The sequence below is a fragment of the Halyomorpha halys genome, unplaced genomic scaffold, assembly GCF_000696795.3.
Source record: "Halyomorpha halys isolate HHAL.00 unplaced genomic scaffold, Hhal_1.1 Scaffold485.1, whole genome shotgun sequence".
Lineage (NCBI taxonomy): Eukaryota > Metazoa > Arthropoda > Insecta > Hemiptera > Pentatomidae > Halyomorpha > Halyomorpha halys.
Window position 1 is genome coordinate 54,232 of NW_027114369.1, and position 21,608 is coordinate 75,839.

Sequence of the window (21,608 nt, forward strand, 5' to 3'; positions counted from 1 at the left end):
TTTTTTGTTCTCCCCCCCCAAAAAAAACCAAACAAACCAACTGTTTTTACTGTGAATACTGTTTTGACGCACGCATTGAAGACTGGAACGGATAAAATTTATGTTCCAGAATTGCGATTTAATTTATGCTAAGCGTTCTTGAATTTATCAATGACAAGGTTAACACCAGAGTTTGGCATTACTTGATTACATTTTCGATTTAGAGGAAAAAGTATTTAAGTATTGAATACACATAGTATAATCAGGTATACACATCATAGTATAAGAGCCCAAGAAGAGAAAAAAGTCACTTATTTCACCCCAATTTTTGATTACTTTAATGAATACTATTTATAATTACTAGTCAAAATTGATGAGTCTGCCAAGTATACGTAGGGGGAATGAAAAATTCCGGCTTTTTAATAACGTTAAAAATAATTAATTTTTCATTCGGAGCGATGAGAAATGTTTTTTAAAAAGCTATATTTCCAGAATTATTGCACGTAAATAGCTCTATTAGAGCTCATATTTTAGCAAATTTACTCTCCTTTAAATAATGTTTTAGATTTTCTAGTTTTGTTAGTAGTTTTTAAGATATAGAGCATCGAAGGAAAAATTAATGTTTTTTAAGATTTTGAAACAGCCGCCATTTCTTATTCCTCCTACCTATATTTGGCAGACTCATCAGTTTTGACTAGTAATTATACATAGTTTCATTTAAGTAATCAAATATTGGGGTGATATAATTGCCTTTTTCTCTTCCTGGCTCTTGTACTATCAGCAATTATGATTACTTTTGTCCTCGAGCACAACTAATTTTAAAATTATCGATTAAATTTGTAATTACGTTTGAGTATATTTGAAAGGTTTGAGTGACTTCTTAATCAACTCTACAATTTAATTTATTTTATAATCTTAAACACTTTCTTGAGACTGGTTAGTTTTGTTAAAATAAATAATTTAATTTCTATCCATTTTAGTCTCAACACATTATAAGTCCGACGTTTCGGCCAATCCGGCCATCCTCAGGGACAATATTAATCCAATTTTGGAACTAAATAATTTAAAAACTCAACTTCATGCAGGCAATTCCGCCCAAGTCAAAACAACAATTTCTAATTAGTCAATATTCACATTAAAACCAAAATTAAAATTCATTTATCATAGTCACTATTTGTTAAAACTTTATCAACAAAATAGATAGAAATTAAATTATTTATCTACAATTTACTTAAAAAGTTATTATGAGCAAAAAGTAAAAAAAAAAAAAAATATAATATTTCCTGTAATAAAAAATATCGAAAACAAAGATATTGTATTCAAAATAGTAAAATTTACTCAAGTATAAGGGATGAGTTCATACTCACGTAGTATTCGTATACTTTTAATCTATATTTTTTTTGAGTACAGATTACTTGTACTCACCTTGAAATGTTATTAGTATGCGTATTGTACTGTGTACCTAAGCGTTTTGAGTACAAGTCATGTAATCCCATTCAGCTACACAGTGCTCATGTGCAATTTGCCCAAGTTTAACAGCCTGTATCAGGTTTCCTTATTTTATCAGCGTAAAAGACGTGACGGAGGAAAATAAGCCTCTCTGTTTTGTTCCGTTTTTCTTTCTTTTTTTATTCTAGTAGAGAAAATTGAATGAACACAGTGCGTACTTTCACTCCTATGGGAACCTCAGGGTGTAAACATTCTTCAGCATAGCTGTCTTTACAATGATCTATTTCCGTATAGCCATTTCTTGTAAAGTGCTATAGTCCAAATATTTTTCTGCTAATTTAATATGCATTAAAAACACAAGAAAATATATTTTTCGAGAGCTTAATATAAATGTTATATTTATTGGTTAATTAGAGAAAAATAATAAATAAAAAAAAGTGAGAAATTACCCTTATAATATTATTGAAAGTCTTTCAAACATCCGAAAATAAATGACCAGTAATTTCTACCAATAGTACATCTTATACCAACAGTCTAAAAAAATTAAATAAATAGAGATAGATAATAACTGACTAAATTTTATTCCCAGACATTTTCGCATATACTTTTATAATTCACATTTTAATTATCCATTATTTATTTTCTTTCTTTTCTACTAGTCATAACAAAAACACTTTAGTGTTTGATTTATATATTTGCACACTTCGGGGATATTATGTCCCCCTTTGTAGTATCTAGTTTGTCCCAATATTGTTTGGTGAATCACAAAATAACATAAAAAATACACTAATAAAAGTTTGGTTAATCATAAGTGTATTTTAGGATATTTCTGATAATTTCAGCAATATTGGGACAAATGTGATGAGGGAGCCACTGTAGTAGTAAATTTATGAATTGAACACTATTGAATTTTAATTATAATATTTTTTGACAAAAAAAATTAATTAATTTATTTTAATATGAGAACTCATCATTGAAAGAGTATCTTTTTTCTTCATGAACGTGACTTGTGAAAAAATAATACTAAAATATTTATGAAATAAATAATGACTCAAAGAAAGAAGCTAAATATAATTTAAAGAGAAATAAAGGAGAAGAATCATATAAACAAGGGAAACTAATTAAAAATAAAGAAAAAATACCATGATCCGTATATTTGTATTAATTCAATATTCCTTCTGAAATCAGAGTATTCAATCATTTAATTTTGAGTTATTTTCTACCAGTTTTGTAGATATTTCTAAGTCAGTGTTTCTGAATAGAAAAAAATCTTGCTTTAAAATCTAACTTTCACTTTTTTATCATTTATTCTGTAAAAGGAAAACGATTAAAAGGATTTTTTTTTATCTATATAATACTTACTAAAGAATAATTTTAACAACTAACATTAATTTAAAAATATCATGAAGAAATTTCTGGTGATAATAATTGAGTAGGTTCTGTACAATTATTACTTCACTAGGGATTATGATATTTTGAATTTTTTCGCTCAAGCAAGACTTATAGTGAGTATTTTTAAACTAATAATACAATGTATAATATACAAGCTAAAAAAATGTAAATTAGTTGAGAATAGAAAGTAAGACAAATAATTATTGTAATGGGGCCCTCAGACCAGCCAGTAGTAGCACTGGGGTTTAAAATAAAACAAAATTATTTGATTTTTTTTTTGTAAATTTTTTTTTCACAATATGCATTACCAAAAAAAATCTAGCTGAAAACAGTGAAAGACGGGTTGGCAATTAATTTAACGTGTTTCTTTAATACAACAGGGAAAAAATCCTTTTATGACAAGCAAAATTTCTGAAAGCCTTTTGTGAGTGTCAAAACAATGGTTGGAGTTCTGCTTTAGGTGTTAGTTGTGGCTGTTTTACAATACAAGATTTAAATAATTTTGTTAAGGTCAATACTTTTAAATCTTCCATTACAACATCGAATCGTGGGATTTCCTTTAAGATGCCGGCAGAGAAAGAGGTGCAGTTAACAGAGCAAGCAGACAAGGGCAGGTTGGTATCCAGGACAACCTCTTCGCCAATTAGAAGCGTAAAAACGAAATCGTTATGTAAAGTGTGCCACTGCTAGTTCATCGGCTTAAGATATGATAATAGATTTATATGTGGGATCACACAAATTAACACCTGACAAATAAGAAAAATAAACATAACTGTGACTTCCTTAAACTTCCAGATAATTTTTGTCAAGTTGATGTGAGAATCCTGGATTTAAACTATTAAAACTTTTCAGGAATATTTTTTTTTTTTTAACTCCATCATTTTCTAACCTTTTCCAGGTCTTCTCTAGCGTACCTAGTTCTGAAATTTCCGATAGAATGAAATATTTTTGTTAACAAATTATGATAGTAAATAAGTTTTGAAACGACTTCCAGGTACTGTTTTGATCCGACTCGTCTTGCAGGCGTAAATCAGGAAAAATCCCAAACGGTGTTGACTATTTACGTGAAAACCGTGCAAAAAAGACAATCGTTTTAGAACTCAATTTTGCCAAAGAATCTGTCATAATTTTTGGGATGAATATTGATTGATGCTTCATCAGGGAGAAATCCATTTTAGGCTCCTTGGCCATTCAACTGAGATTATAACGACGGATTATTGTGGAAAATTGGATTCTAAAACGATTTATTTTCTTAAGGTTTATTTGATTTTCCGCACCCGTTTGCAAGCAAAATGTAAAAAGATGGTGTCCAGTTTTTGGCACTTTACGTCTTTTGTACGCGTCGCTTTAAAAATGTATCTGATATAAATTCGTTTTAAAACTTGATTTACTACCAGAATCTATAACGAAAAGTACCAAATCACAGAGATATTAACCATATATTCAAAAGGTAGACATGTCTAATTATTGTGATTAACTTCACTACTGTATTTCTTCAGCAGCTAAAGGCAACATGAAAACACCTTCAGATAACTTGTCTACTAAAGATACAATTTGGAAAAAAAAAAGGGGGTAAAAATGTTAGACCTTCAATCAATGTTCATGACAGACAAAATATAGCGCTACTAAGAACAAGATACAAGATAAAAATGGTACTAATGATGACAGAAAATATAATAATAAATAATAAGAAAATTGTCGAATAATAAAAGTAATAATCCAGATGAAATGAGTAAAGAATTAATTAAGTAGTAATGAATGAGTAATAATATATGAGTATAAAGAATGACACAATGACAAAACAAGACATATAGAAATGAATAAGAAAATACAGAAGTAATTAGGAACTGATAAATAACAAAGAAGTAATAAAATCAATAAAAAGTAAACTAAATTTTAGAAGTATAAAGAATAAAATTGTGAGACAAGAGATATGGATATGAAAGAAGTAAAAATATAGAAGTAATAAGAAAAGTGTAAAATAACAAAAGTAACAATACAAATAAATGTAATTTTGCATATAGAAGTAATAATGAAGTAAAGGAGAGAAATGTGCCGGATTGAAAATTTATCAAAGATTAAAGAACAAGCTTGAAATGAACAGGAAGTATTAGAATTAGGGTTAACACATCAGATAATTTAAGAATTAAGTAAATGTTTACGATAAATTGTTAATTGTTATATATTTTTTAATTTATACTTTATATCCACTAAAGCATATTTATGATATTTTTTTTTAAAATTATTTAAACCTGTTTTAAGTTCCGGTTACAACATGAGTAAAACATCTTTCATGAAGACTTATTCCCTTAATTAAAACATGTTGGGACAAAAAATTTAAAAGATGTTCTGGAAGAGAACGGAACTGCAGTATGAAGGAAGATTGGACACGGTTATGAACTCAACATAAAAAAGGAGAACAAAATTATTCCAAAGTAACTTAACTTTTTTGGGGTAACATCAATAAAAGTGAATGGCCTATCTAATTGTAATAATTAATTAATAAACAAGAGTAAAAACTCAAAAAGAGACAACAATAATTGTTAAAATTTAATTAGAAGATTAAAAACCAAAAGCTTTAATTCTCTAAAATATCGTAAAATAATTAACTAGTCAGTATTTCTCCAATGGAGATGCAATTATCGGGAAAGAAAAAAATTACTACATAAATACAGTTTTGAATTCAACATAAAGAAAAGAAAAGTAACATTATTTTACGCAATTTTAAATTTTTGGGGATAACACAAATTAATATGAATGGACTACCTAATTATATCAATTAATTAATAAACAAGAGTAAAAAATCAAAAAGAGACAAAAATAATTATTAAGATTTAATTGGAAGATTAAAAAACCAAAGCTTTAATTCTCTAAAAATCGGTAAATAACTAATCAGTCAACATTTCGCCAATTATCAGGTATTATCAGAATAGAAAAAAAATGATCACATAAATACAGTTTTGAATTAAACGTAAAAAAAAAATAGGGAAGTAAAATTCGTTCACGCTATCTTAACTTTTTTGAGATACATCAATAAAAGTGAATGGGCTAACTAATTGTATTAATTAATTAATGTAAAAGAGTAATAACTAAGAAAGATACTAAAATAATTGTTAAGATTTAATTAGAAAATTAAAAACCCAAAGCTTTAATTCTCAAAAATATTAGTAAATAACTAGTCAGTCAACATTTCGCCAATTATCAGGTATTATCAGAATAGAAAAAAATTACCACATAAATACAGATTTGAATTCCACAAAAAAAAAAAATAAATAAAACCTAATTTTATCAATTGATTAATATAAAAGAGTAAAAACTAAAAAAGAGATAAAAATAATTGTTAAGATTTAAAAAATCAAAGCTTTAATTCTTTAAGTATTTATAAAAAACTAACCAGTCAACGATGATATATGATATAGGATATAATCTCAATCCAATATTCTTCGACACAAAATCACTCAACAATTAACTAATGCACTAATACTCAGATTCAGAGTGGAAGTTCATCGGTTTCATTTCTTAAGAAAATAGTTCAAATGATTGAAAAGGTGAACACTGATCTGATGATTTATCTAGCAGATACTGAAGGATCAAAACTCAATATTTCTCAAATTCAATTTCAGAAAGGGTAATCATAATTAGTTGATAGAACAGAATCATATTCACACTTGAAATCAAGTTATAATTACTAATTTAGTAATTAAAAATTGTTATTATATACAGAAATGTTTAAAATTACTCAAAAAAAAATCTATACGATTGTTGACCCTGGCTAGATACTTGGCCGAGGGTTGTATTGGGCACACCCAGGCTGTATTTATAGGTAACTGGACTTAGCTGGGTCAGGGAAAAGCTGATGGTAATTTGTAATGTTTACTACATTGTCTATATAGTAGTAGCAATCAGGCTCTCTATAACCTGTGTGAACTTGTACAACGACTCCAGGATGTCCTAGTTAAATTAAATAAAAAAATGATATATCGACAGGATAAGCTTTCCCATTAGTGAAAATATGAAATTGTTCTAAAATTTAATTATAAAGTGCAACCAAGGTTTATAAATACTAACCGAGTTCAAATCTTACAAACAATGAGGCAATTATTCCTGTAAATTCGTCTATACAGTTATGATTACAAGAGCAAACAACTACTAAATTTATGTTAAAATTTTTATCATAAATAGGAAATTTTTTTAATAATGTTTTAACTATACTCATGAACATTTTGGTTGACTTTTTAATAGTTTTTATGTTGATGAGTAAATTCAAATTTAAAAAGATATAACGATCTCGGTATTTGTGATAATTTCATGTTCATTCTAGTCAGGTATTTTATATATTTATAAAGTTCAATTACATATTTGTTATTTTATAACATATATTATTATTTATGTTGAAGCGACCAAAATAATGATAATAATAAAGGCCCGGAGGTTCGATGCCGGTACGAACAATCGCTCAATCAGCTCAAAACACACATCCTTCCAGTGATGCCCCTTCAAACCCGATTATACTAAATCAATTTTAACGCAATCCTCCCATCTACGTTATGGTCTACCTCTCGGATGTTTACCCGTCAGTTCAGTGTTTATTAACATTTTAGGAATCCACTCGTTACTAAGCCCTACAACCTTAGACGGCCATCTTACACGTCGCAATGATGTAACCTAAATTATATTTACCGGGTACAATTCCCTTAATTCAGTGTTGTATAACCTTCTAAATTCTCTCGTTAATTCATCCTATTTTGGTCCGAATATTTTATCTTCGAAAACCTTAAGGCGCCGTTTATCCCCCGTAAGAGGCCACGCATCATATCCACAAAGAACAGTGGGAAGGATAATAATTCGAAGCGACCAGAAAATAATAAGAAATCAGGAATGAATATGTATGAAATAAATTTAATCAGCAGGACTTCCCAAAATGCCAGAGAATTACTCACTAGATTACTTCAAACATTCCATTCGTATTTTTTTAAAATTGTATTTTAAAGATAAATTTGGATTCAGTGCAATTATAACTTCACCAACTATTGATGGAAACATAAAATCTGGTTGGATCAAGAAATATAAAACACAAACCTTAATTTACCTGCTCTCAATTAACCTTCAACGTCTTTTGGTAGATCAAAAGGCGTCGATAAATGCGGTCCCAAGTCAAGCTCCTACTAAGACAGTGGTCAGCAAGGGAAAACTGTTCTTAAGAACTAAAACAAACAGGGAAGGAGGATAAAATTCTGGTGAAAACAATTTTGATATAACTAAAAAGAACTATTTCAGTTTAAAGACATTGGATTAAAAATATCAACTATGAAGAAAGAAAGAACAAATACAAAAAAATATTCTCTAGAGAAAGGTTGGCTCTGACGATTTCTTCTCATCTCACAAAAAATATATTTCAACACATATCGTACCCAGAATTAAACCAAATAAATAATTAAATAAAAAAGTTTCCCAAAAATAAAAAATTAATTTACTTGAGAGGTGTTTAGTAAATTAATGTTTTTTAAAGGACCTCTCTGGGAGTGCGGTGGCACTGTATTAAGGCACTACGGTAGTAACTTCAAGGACCCTGATTCGAATCCGGTGGTGGCAGATAATTATTTTCTGTTACACTGTTGCTGTGAGTCAACCCCGCGGGTTCAGGAGCACTCCTGGTGTCCAACCAGCCTCATAAACTACCCAGTTTATGAGGGTACCCACCCTTACTTGAGGAAAAATCTGGTGGTTGAATGTGATCTAGAAAAAATTCACCTTCTTGTATAACCGTTATTCTAAAAACAGTGCTTACTTAAAATATCATAATTAAAATTTTTTTTTCTAACAAACATACAATTTTGACATTAAAAATCTCAATTGATTTATTTACAATGAGTTCTGTCTCACTAGATTGTTAAGGTAACAATAATATTAGATTTTTACTACAATTTTGCAATTTAGAGGTAAATTACATTAATAAAATTAATAGTATATAAAAACCATAAATTCTTTGATTCTGCTACGTTGACCACTCGTTGGTCATTTAGGTTTTGCAATAAATACTTAATTATTTAAAATAGCTCATAAATATTATTTATGAATAAATACTAAATATTATTAGCACTGAATCCAAGACCCTTCATGAATAGTAGTGGTACTTTTTATTTTTTCGCGTGAGTATCTATTGTTAACGATTACCAGGTAAAAGAATTATACTATGCATAAAGTGCCTTTTATATCTATGTTTTAGCTAGTATTCCAGCATCTAATTTGCACTGTTGTTTCTTTTTTTCCTACATATTCAACTCCAGAAAGAATGATTGTGCAGATTTTTTTTCAGCCCAAAAAGGGCGCTACGAATTTTCTTATCAGAACGAAAAGGGTGCCGCGACGAAATAAGTTTGAGAATTGTGCAGTCTTAATTATCTTATTCCCAGGAGTGAAATTAGTAAAAATATCTTTTAGTTTTTCTGTAAGGGATTCAGTTTGTTAATGATTTCATGTGGGACTTAATGCAGAAAACTTTGACCTAACGGTTCACAGCTGCTCCGACCGGCAACTACTGCATTCCACCTATAGTTCAATCGAAGAAACCATTGAGGAACCTGTAGTTCTTCCTTAAACGCCAAAGGCTCACAACCCCAATCTTTTGAAAAAGAACTAACCACGTCGATTGTAATCATCTTAAAGTCTAGTGCTACGGAGAACTGTATGGTTTTGATTTCATAGTTATAATAATTATTTAACCAAAGCCGAGGACTAAATTTAAACCGGACCCTTTGCCTTTCGATATATTGGTCTAACTTTCTTCAGTTACCCGAAAGAACCTATCAGTACTGGTATTGGTATTTGGTGGGGGGGAACAAGACCGGCAAGTGGGTCTGTAGGTCCTTTTTGCCAACCCCTGGCGGCTTGTTGCCGCCGCGTACTAACACAAGGTGGGAGTGTCAAGATTCATACTTTGGGACCGCCGAAAAATGTTTAACTGCCCCAGGTGGGAATCGACCCCACAACGTTCCGAACCGAGCGCACTGGGACCTGCGCCCCAACCCGCACGGCCGTCACGTCCCTAACATATCAGTAACCCTTTTATTTAAATTTTAAATGCAACATTAAACATTAAAATACTTAGAACTAAATAAATGAAACGGTACTTGTTAATTTTAGTATTGTCACTTCTTATACGTTAAATTATTTAAAATAAAAACACATTTGTTTTTTGTAAACAAAAATAATATTTATTTGTTTCTGACCAAAAATTTTTTATATTAACTAATATTTCGTAAAACGTATCTTTTTCTTGAAGCTGAGTATGCCATATGAATTCTGCTAAATAAGATGCTAGGAAATTCCGATCTATTTCTCTTCTTTTATTTTCATAGCTGATCCCCATCATATTTTGCGTATTTGCTAATGCCTTTGGATCAACAAAGGGATATTTATGCTTAACAGTTCGATGTTAGCATCCCATTCTGAATATATTCATGTATCGGAAGAAGATAGTTGTAGATTAGAGGAAGATAGTCCGGGTGGCGGTCAATAAAGGTTTCAAAATAGTAACAAACTATTAATTGTTAACCAACGTTTGCACTTTAAAGAGCTTCGTCAGGGCTGGAGTAGAATGTGGTGAGGAAGATGGTGGCGTTGGCAAACTAGAAGAATATTGAGAGGTAGTATTCTGAGGGCTAGGGTTATGCAGACCAGGTGATGAGGAAACGTTGGTTAACAATAAATAATTTTTTTATTACTATTTTGAAATTTTTATTGACCACCACCTATCTTCCTCCGATCAATATTCATGTATCTTTTTCATAAATCTGATACAACTGCACTAATCGGATGTGGTCTTTCGATTTCTTCTGACAATGCGGATTCTGATCTGTCCTTAACAAATTCCAAAGAAACATTCATTGGTTTCTCATTCGGTATATACCGAAAATAAAACATTCTATCTAGAGAGAGGTCTCTGAGTAGTAACGTTACACTTGTTAGGTATCCACGTTCTCCTAATTTCACCTTATCATAACAGTGTCAACAAAACCCACACGTCCACGAGCAGCATTCGCTGAGGAATTTCTATTGCTGCGATTTCTATTTATATATATATATATATATACATTCTTACTGAATGTTTTTTAAAATGACCTATAAAATTCGGTTAACAGTATCTATTTAGAGAATTTTTCAATGTGAAAAACCCTGTAGCATTCTGATAATGACGTTGAGAAAATTGGATATGAGAAAGTAAATAAACCAACTCAACTAGATTGAAGATAAAGCTCACGTTTGTTTATTGACCGTGAAATCCCTCTTGAAAATGCTTTAATTAATTTTTTTAATGTTAGGTAAATAGTTTTATCTCTCGTTCCAAATCAAGTCAATAGTTTACCTAAACTTCTGTCAAAGTCAATTCTGTTGTCTGTCATCTCATAAAATATTCAATCATCGCACAGTGGGGTATTTGAACAGAAAAGCTGGTCAAAACTATTTATAAGTGGCGTAACTGATGCATATAGCAGTCCGGCTCAATGGATGGGTATTCCCCTCTTCCTTAGATCTTCTTTTACATTATAATTTTTTTTTTTTAATTATTTATTTAATGTAATTTACAACTGTACAAAATAATACAATAGGTAAATATGTAGTATGTTTCATATACACTTGAAAATCTTGGGAAGGAACCACCCATTAGTGGTACTTCAAACATTAATTTAAATTAGAAGTTTCCGTGGCCATCTTCTTTTCAGACGCCTCGGAAGATTATCAGGGATTGCTAAGGATGAAAGATTAAGAATTAATGGGTTAGGATGGTTAAGGAGTTTGGAATGAAAAGACGCATATCTGTACATTATAATTTAATTTTATCTTTGCTCTTCCACTAGACCTAATTCTATCCGGCTTCTCATTATAGAGCCTGTCCTCGCCTTCATCTATTCTCAGGACATGTCCTAACTATTTCATACACAGAACTCGTGCGAAATGGGATATAGCTAGATCACTATACGTTAAGAAGACCTTGTTTGTTCTAATGTGGAGAGCTCCTACCTCCCGTTTAGGACCTACTATCCGTTTAAGAGTTTTTCTTTTAAAACGATCTATGCGTTCTGAAGATGCTTTAGTCCAAGGAACCATGGCCCACACGCATATATAGCAACAGGTCTTGTATAGTCTTAACTAGCAAGGTTCAATTGTCTACTTTTCATAAGGCTCGCAAGAGGAACGTATGCCCTATTGGTAGCCATTATTCTAGTTCCTCTTTCTTTATGTTTATTATGGATTTCATTAATTTTGGAAACAAAGCTTCTGTCCGAAAGGTTTATTTCCTAAGATAAACCACAGTTCTGTGGTGGATGTATGGGATTCTCCTTCCTTAAAACAAGAACTTTAGTTTTGTCTTCATGACTCCTTTTTATGTCTTAAATTAATTTTAATAGTATCTATGATAGATATAATCTTATTTAACGTACTTTTAAGAACTTCCATGCTTAAAATAATAGAACATTAAAAATTTGTAACTCAAATTTAAAATGTTATTTATAATGCTACCTAAAAAGGTATATGTCATCACCGTATGAGTATATTGTATCAAGTATCGAACATTTAAATTTATGAAAGGAAATGTTTACTTAGATTTATAAAATATTAGAAATAGTGTGATAAAAACTAATGCGACGCGATCAAAATTAGATATATCATATATACTGGAGAATTGCTGATTGACCGTCTGTATCAATAAATGGAATTTGGTCCGGGTGCGGTCAAATTACACTCAAATAGTAAATTGGTGTACTATTTTTATTATATATTATATATAATCTTTACACTTTCTTAAGACTAGTAATTATTGTTTAAAAAAAAAAAAATTATCCTATTTTAGTCTCAAAACAATTTATATTTCTTTATAAGTCCGACGTTTCGGCCAATTCGGCCAACCTCAAAGACGATCTTAATACAATTTTAGAGCCACATCAATTTTAAAGAATTTTATGGAGGCTATTCTGCCCAGGTCATTAATTTCGGTCCACAATTATTCTATTTTGTCAAGTATTCATATTAAATTAAAAATTAAAACTTTAACAGTTATTTTTCACTTTTATAATTTATCACAATATTTGTAACCTTCCCCACACTGTGTATAAAATTGTATTAAATTTGTTCTTGAGAATGGCCGAATTAGCCTAAACGACGGACTTATAAAGAAATATTTTGAGACTAAAATGAGATAATAGATATATTATGCATTAACAAAAATACTATATTAATTCTTACGACTAAATTTCGTAATTTAGTGAATATTAATATCCTTTTCGTCGAAATTTAGTTGGATCGACCCAAAGTATTTCTATTGCCTGGCCTACGCCTTCAAAAAATGTCCTACTTGTTTTTTTGTCATTGTTATTCCTACAGCCTCCTTTTGGGACATGAACTATTAAGCCTAATTCTTTTTAAAATATATTTTTAATATTTTTGTCCTTCTCCTTTATCCGATTTTACCTGTCTCATTATTATCTGATTTCTTCTTAGTGTAAAAATTATAAAAATTTGATTTAGAAATATGATGTCCATAAGCCAAATATAAGAGTCTTTAACTTTATATCTTTTGATATTGAAAGGTAATTAATAACTTTATATGTGGGTTCACAAATGAAACATCTTAGACTAATACTATATTAAAAAAAACAGTATGTTTACTGTATTAAACATACGATCATCAAGCGGTTTCGATGATCGACAAGTGGGATCTTTATTAAGCCAAATCTTAATATTTTATTTTAAAATATCTTATTTCTTGTTGAAATGAAAACTGATTTTTGTTGTTTGACAATAATTTTCGAAAAATAATTATGAAAGAACTAACTGCGATTTTCTGTGGCTATTGCTTTTTTAATAATAATAATATTTAATTAATGTATATGCAAAACAAATAAATCTTTTTTCATAGAAGTAGAGTGTAGTATTATTACAGTATCTTTAACACAAGTTTAGCAAGCTAATATATTTAAAAATGATCATAAACTGTACATACCTTGATGATCAGCAATAAGAAAAATAAATATCTGAAAATTCTAAGGCGGTAGGAACAAGGGTTAACTACAAACAACTGGCTGCATTAAATACTTCAGAGATCTGGCTACTCAATTAAAATATCATACATGACTGGAATTTAAGAAAAAAATTGACTTTTGACGAGCTTTTCCCGTCAAATACCTCACTGTGCATTGGTCGATTGAAACCAAATATCGGGGGGACATTGCCGAACGGGCCAAGAATCGGTGAAAAGTTAATATTTATTATTATTATTATTTTTTTAAAATTACAACAAACCGACTATACATTCGAAACCTACCGACTAGTGATGAAAGTGCAAAGGTATAAATCTCACAAGGCAGAGAAAATGAGATATTGCCAATTTAGGGGGGAGGGACAGATGTAGAAGAGGGGCGCCTTTTAGGAATAATGCGTTTTGGGGGTTAGGAATTCAAATCTGAGCTTGAATTTTAATTTAGGAAAAAAAAAATCTCAAGAAATCCTCCAAGCTTAATATTTAAATATTTTGATGAATTATTTGTTTTAGTTTTTCTCCTTGCCTATTCTTACATATTGGTAGTGAACTCATTCTTCTCCCTTCAACAGAGTCAGGGATATAAAATAAAAAGTTTTTTTTTGGAAACTCAAACTTCCTGTTTTTTTTTCTCATATCGTATTCCTGGGGGGTGTAACCCCCTAATATTGTCAAACCCCACATATTTTAAAAACTTAGAAACACATATAAATAATCATCAAAATGTAGGAATCGTGTGTGGGATTCTTGTTTGTAAATAGCCCCTATGCATTGTTACCGGAGTGGGGGGCCGAAGAATGGACGGAAGAAGGGTAATTCAGGAATTAGTTAAGCATGGATTCCCGATTTTCTCTCTTTACAAAGCAATTGTAGAGAGAGTTACGAATACAGGAAGACAAGCAATGAAAACCAAGCCGGGAAAGCCTTGAGTGTTCTATACCATTGTATTCCACCCTAGGGGGTAGATTCTATTTCATTTAATGCAATAATCTCGGAGAGAGTTCTCTGGCACTAAACAAACATTAGATATTTAACCCCGTGCTGGATGGAGTTTGTAAAAAAGTACTTAAATATATTTCTTAGATTATATAATTTGAACGTAATAGCATTATTTTCAAAACTTTAGTGAAAATACATTTTATTCATCCTAGGACTGACATTTCTGAAGGATGATAAATATGATTTCATAAAATATCCAATAGTCTGGTACGAAAGCATGACGTTATAAATTAAAAAAAATAAGATAAAAAATAAAAATAATAGTGCTTAAATAAGAGAGAAAATTAAAGTTAATAACAACAAAATATGACATTCGTAGACCTAAAAAAAATAAAAGATTGCCCTCTAATGAGGGAAAACAATAAAGAAAAAAAAACAAGTTAATTTGAAAAAAATACTAAGAGAAAAAATAAAATAAAATAGAAGTTATGTCAATAATATAATTGATAAATATAGAATTTATAACAGGATGTCCTGCAGCAGCCTGGGCTTCAGTCTTCGGGTTGAGGTTGGGTTTCCCAAGTTGTAGGTCACTGCTCCTTTAACTGTCGGTAACTGGGAGTGGAACTTCATGAATCGTTTTTTGATGAGATCCTCCATTGATTCCAGTTGAAATTCTCAATGCAATTGGTTACTCTGCAATAGTTAATTTTTCCGTACCTCAAATTTTCTCACTCTCAAAAAGTAGTGATCTGGACAAATGACCCATTGGCTCCTTTATATTGCATGTAATAAAAAATTAATTCTTTCGTTTTGTCGTTGCATCACTCCAATCTATCCAAATTTGTGTGCTAGATGGAACTGATTGCCTCGTTAGTTTTAAAAATTATTGTTGTTAATTTTATTATAAGCCAATATAAACACTATATTTAACTTTTAGTTTTAAATAAATAAAAAACATTAACGGTGTTTTTTTTTTTTTTTGCAAGATATTCTATTCTGGAAGTAGCTGGAAAATGTCATTTGTAACATTATCGAACTTATTCTTCGTGGAGTTATATTTTTGACTGATCAATTTTTTCACAAAAATTAGATTTTTTATATTCTACCATTTTTTAAAGGAAACCATGAAAAACTGGGAGCTACTTTTTTGGAAAAAACCCTTCGAACAATTCGGCATAGGAATTAGCTAGTAAATAAATCTTTCCTGACAAAATTATATTTATATTTTTTTTAAAAAATGGGTTTATTTCTACAAATAAAAACTTGAAATTAAAGAAAAATTGTTATGATCATGATTTTTAGAAAGAAAAAAAAATAACAAAGGAGATTGTGCGGTATTTAAATGCGGAAAGGAAACCTTACTGATTAAAAGAAGGAATAAATTACAAATTAATATAATGAAAATGCAACTGTGGAAAGAGAATTATGATTAGAATTTTTATGATAAAATTTGAGTTTGAAAAATTGAGTATTTATGGTCAGGGGGATGGGATTCGATAATATAATAAATGATGGCTGTTTCTTGAACAACTGTTATGCAAGAAGGTGATTTGTCCATAAACTCACTCAACCGCCAGGTTTTTTTCTCCAATTTAGGGTACTCACTCTAAAATAGATGGGTGAGACCTAGGAGGGCTCCAACCGAATAATTAATCATCTGCAACAGTCGCATTCGAACCCGGGAGTTACTCAATGCCTTACACACTCAGCTACCCCACTTACGAGTTAAGAAGCTGTTAGTAATTTACTTCAGTCCCTGAGAGGTCACTGTCCATACTAAATATCTAAGAAGGTAGTAGGAAGATAGTACGACTTGGATAAGAAAAGAAAATTAAATACTATCATTAAAGTGATTATTAAATGACAACTTTCATTTAATAGGAAGTTTATCTCAATCAGTTCTGCTTATCAGACCATGTGAATTTTATTACTGAAACTGTAACTGATAAACTCAGATACTTTTACTTTGATTAGTTTTTTCCATAATGCAAAGGTTAGAAAATAATAGAATAAAAAATTATGGGAATTAACTAATTAAAAAACTCGAATAAGTGAAGAAGAATAGAAAGCATTATAAAACTTCTGTAATAGTAGTTGTAGAGAAAAAAAAAAAAAAAAGAAAAGAAAAATTATGTTAGTAAAGCTAAATGTTCATATAATATTTTCTGGTTTTATGTAAGCGATACCAAATTTTTCGTGTTTCAATTGTCTAGCTATATATATAGGCGAAACCAAGGAATTATTGGGTGGAAGAACTTTCAGCACAATAATACGTATCAGCACAATAATAACAAAAAGCAAATAAGGAAAAGGATCCAAGTAAAAATAAACATAGTTTGGATTTAGTAACACGATGATTTTGCATAGAGAAATATAAAAATAGTACTTTTAAAATAAAAATACTTGAAGCCAAATTATATATCAGAAAAAATTAAGTATGCTGTTAGTTTTAAGTCTGATACGAGAAATTTAGACCAACGTTATGCAGCGATCTGATGTAAAATTAATTTATGATGAATGTAATTGAATTTTGGATAATTATATTGTAACTATATTTTATAGGATTTTCAATTTTTAAAAAATAGACAAAAATGGATTAATTAGTTTATAATAGAAAACAAAAATTGTGAGGATAAAACTTATTAATAAATGCCATATTGACGAAGAGGTAAATTAAAACATAGAATAGTGAAAATGTTAACAAATAAATAACTAAGATATATGTTTTCTCTTGTTGTTTGTGTTTTATAGATTAATTTAAAATGTGTTAAATTAACTTGGGCATAAAATTAGCAAATTTTAATAAATCATTATGAGACTGTTATACTAAAATTAAGGTATGAAAATTATAATTAATAATGTTTTGATAATGTTAGTAATAAGTTAATAATTAAACATATTATTTTATTAGAAATACTGGAATATTGCTGATTGACCGTTTGTAATAATAAAAGGAAGGTCAGGGCGTGGTCAAAGAAAAACTCAAATCGTAATTAAACTATTTATACTGAGCCAACGTAAATGCCTCATCTCGGAATCCATTCATATAAATTTAACAGAGAATTCCGTCAATCATAAGGTCGACTGCATCTCTCTGACATACCTACACATCTTAAACCTTATAAAATCTCCATAATTCTTCTTTTCTCTACCTGTTGCATTCCAGAAGCTTACTTTCTTGTCAATTCTTCTATTTTGTTTTATTTTTTAAATTCTCACCCCCCTCCCATACTTAATTTTATTACTTTATATTATATATTTACTATCCACTCTTTTTATTTTTTATTCCTATGTCTTATTTTTTAATTTATATTCATATTTTACTTCCAACTTAAGTATACTTACGTTAATTACTTTATTATTAATATTTCTATTATATAATTTACTAACCTCTGTACCCATATTTATCTTGTATATTGTCTTTTCTTCATCATATTATATTTATTGTATCCATTCTTTTAATTTTAATTTTTTTTTTGTACTCTATCCGTGCATATTTATGATTTCTTTTCCCTACAATATTTATTATCATTTAATGTTTGCCTATGTTTAATATTTTTAAATTTTCTATACTGTTTACTTTAAAATTATTTTCAAATGTAACGTACTTTAACCGTCAATTCCCAATACTTTTCTATAACATCCTGTCAACAGTCCACTTTCGCTCCTACGTTTTCTGTCCTTCATTCTTCATTTTATTCGTTTATCCCCCTTTTTTCCTCTCTTTTTTTTTTTTTACTGTATTTTATATTTGTTCTTTTTATCTGTTATTTTCGTTTTCATTAATTATCGATAATCTTTTATTATTCTTATTTAATTTTTAAGTTTCATTGTATATCTTTTTAATTTTTCATTTACTTTGTTCGCTTATGTTTGCATCATTTAAGTGTTTGTATCTTTTTTAGCCCCGATGAAGCCCTGCAACGTGGGACGAGACGTTAATAAAATCAATTATAAAAATTACAAAATTTATAATCAATTATAAAATTTTTGTAATAAAAATTACGTTAATAGTTTAATCACTATTTGAGTCTTTGACCGCACCTGGACCATCTTCCTTTTGATATTTTATGAGTTTTCTACACACTAAAACACTAATGTTAGTAAAGCTAAATGTTTATATAATATTTTGTGGTTTTACGTAAACGATACCTAGTTTTTTTGGGTAATCTATATATATTTTATAGATTGAATTTTAGTGAAGAATCTCCTTTAAATTAGTTTCAAATTATACAGGACACCGTTAGTTAGTTAATTACCATACGTTAATTGATGGAACTCCTCATTCCATTAAGGCCACGATGAGGCACCCCTATATGAATATGAATGGAAAATGAAATGATGGCCACTCATGCTTGCTCAACTACAACACATATCTGTTCTCACTTCTTGTTAACGGCCTTAAATGAGCTGTAAAGTGTTGCAGCTAAGTCCGTGGAAGAATGATAAGATGTTCGTTGTTTCTAATGAGGTCGAATGCAGTATATTCAAGCAGGATATAAGGAAGCAATGGTCTAAGAAAAATTTAGAGTACGTGAAAGTGAACTACATTTATATTAAAAGGCGTCTTAGAAAGAAGGGGTATATATACGCTGTCTCTTCGATAAAATATTCGAGTAGAAACCTAAAGCAGAGAAAATAGAAATGGATGGAGTAAAAAAAGTTGGGAAGAAGGCGAATATAAAAACCTACTAACCAGTTAGTCTGGATCAAACAGAGAAATGCTACAATTTTGACTGATTTTAATTATTTCTTTTTTAATATTGACATTAATATAACCGAATAATAGTAATTAACGTATCTTTAAACGTTAAGAGGAATATCCAATTTAAGGAAATAATTTGATTAAACATAAAATATTTTCCGTAAGCGAACTATAAACACAAAATGTTTTATTAGTTATGTATAGGGTCTCTAAATTATCTATGAACTCAAATTATAATTTATAAAAAGAAGTTAGTTGGTCCGGATGCGGCCTAATGAACTCAAATAGTAAATAAACTTTTTATTATACGCCAACGTTTCGCCTCACTTTTCAGGGCTTTATCAGAGCTAAAAAACAACTAAAGTAATATAACAAAATAAGAGAATATATTACATGAAATGGAAGTAAACTAAGGTGTGACTAAAAAATATTTTAAAATTTGTGTAGTGAAAAGTATAAACAAAGAAGAATCACAAAAATGAATTAGACAATTAGTGAAAACGGAAAAAAATTATATAAAAAATGAAAGAAAAAATAAGAATAAATATAGTGAATATTAAGGAAAATAGTGAATCTTACAGAATAGAGTTAAGCACAAAAATAAGCTAAAGGTGGATGTGAAGCACAAACAGGATAGAAAAGTGGGGGAATCGGCGGATAACAAACACGTTACAATTTAAAGCAAAAAGATATAAAGTAATTTAGAAGTGAAGATAATAACATTATAATTACCTAAAATTATAATTAATTAATATTAGTATAGTATATACTATAATTATTTCATATTAATTATTCTCAAATTATAATTAGTATTGCGTCAAAAACGTAATTAGTTTGATCTATCTTCCAAATTCGAAGGTGAAATGAACTTCTAGACTTCCTTTCTCCAAAGGAATCTATCCCAAACTCATCCCATTTCTCTAAATTTTTAGTTACATGCTTCAAACTCCTTAGATTAAATATAAGAAATCAATCAGATTCGAAAACTCCAATCCGATGTTTCATAATTTTCATAGAAATGGCTGGGACCTTTCGTTATATAGGCGTCTGTATAAAAAGGATACAAAATATATATCTAGTCCTATTAAGCATGAGAAAGATTTTATTTTCTATAACATTTTTTTCTACAATCTAATTTTTGTATTACAATAAATTCTTTTAAAAGAAAAAAAACAGGTACAGAAAAAAGGTGTACACTCTTAAATCATCTCTTTTTATTCAAAATTTGTAATATATTTTTATTTTACAATTTATTGTTTTTTCCAAATTTCTCACGAATTCTATAAGACATTTCAGTGTTATAAATAAGACATATCATTTGGAAATTTCGAATTTCATAATATTTGTCTTGCATTTTTTATATTTGTTTTTATAAAGAATTAATTAATATTTAGTTTGAGCTATTACAACCTATTTCTACAACGTTTTTACGGATCCCTAAATTTTTGTTATTTAATTGTCTAATTGTTTAGGACAGGTTTTTTTTTCATTTAGCATTTCTGTACCTCTTCAATATTTTTCATTTAGCTACATAAGTACATAAAAGAAATAATAATAAATAATACACGCTCGCTATACCAGTATAATGTTTAGGGAGATTTTGTGTTACACTGTTGTCTATCAGTGTACTAAACAACTAAAATTGATGAAGTTTTTTTATAATAAATAAAAAAAGTGAGATTCCTTTTTCCCAAAGCGTGGTCACAACGCGGTAGAATACTGGCATAAAAGAACCAGGGGTCAAAGAAATAGCAAGGACGACAACAGTAATAAAATCATAATTAATTAAATTCAATTTATTTTGAGCTATTAATATACTTTACTTATATATATAATACTTATATATATAATACTTTATTTAATATATCTTTACCACAGACAATTGACACGTTTGAGGAGACATTTTTTCAATTTTTTTTTTCAGTAAATTTTAAACTTTATTCTGGGAAAATATTTTCTTATAACATTGATAACTGTCATAATCTATCATTTAGCTGCAAAAACATAAGGAACGACATTTATCTGGTATTGTTTCTTTAATCCCTTTACTCAGTGCATGAACTGATTTATAAAAAAAATTATGCAATTTTTAAAAACTTGTTA

The 21,608-nt window shown here is 29.3% G+C and overlaps 1 protein-coding gene across 4 annotated transcripts in view; it reads right to left on the bottom strand.

The window, feature by feature from the left end:
- LOC106683465 (mucin-2) overlaps positions 1 to 21,608 on the bottom strand; it is an 88,526-nt gene that overhangs the window by 26,111 nt on the left and 40,807 nt on the right. The window contains exon 1 of one of the 4 annotated variants that reach the window (XM_014424962.3): positions 7,900 to 7,953. The exons of 2 other annotated variants lie outside the window; for them this stretch is intronic. The gene's annotated coding sequence lies outside the window, so the exon portion shown is untranslated. Of the gene's footprint in view, positions 1 to 7,899; positions 7,954 to 21,608 lie in introns of those variants that run through there. One more of the 4 variants, XM_014424965.1, reaches the window with a different exon arrangement.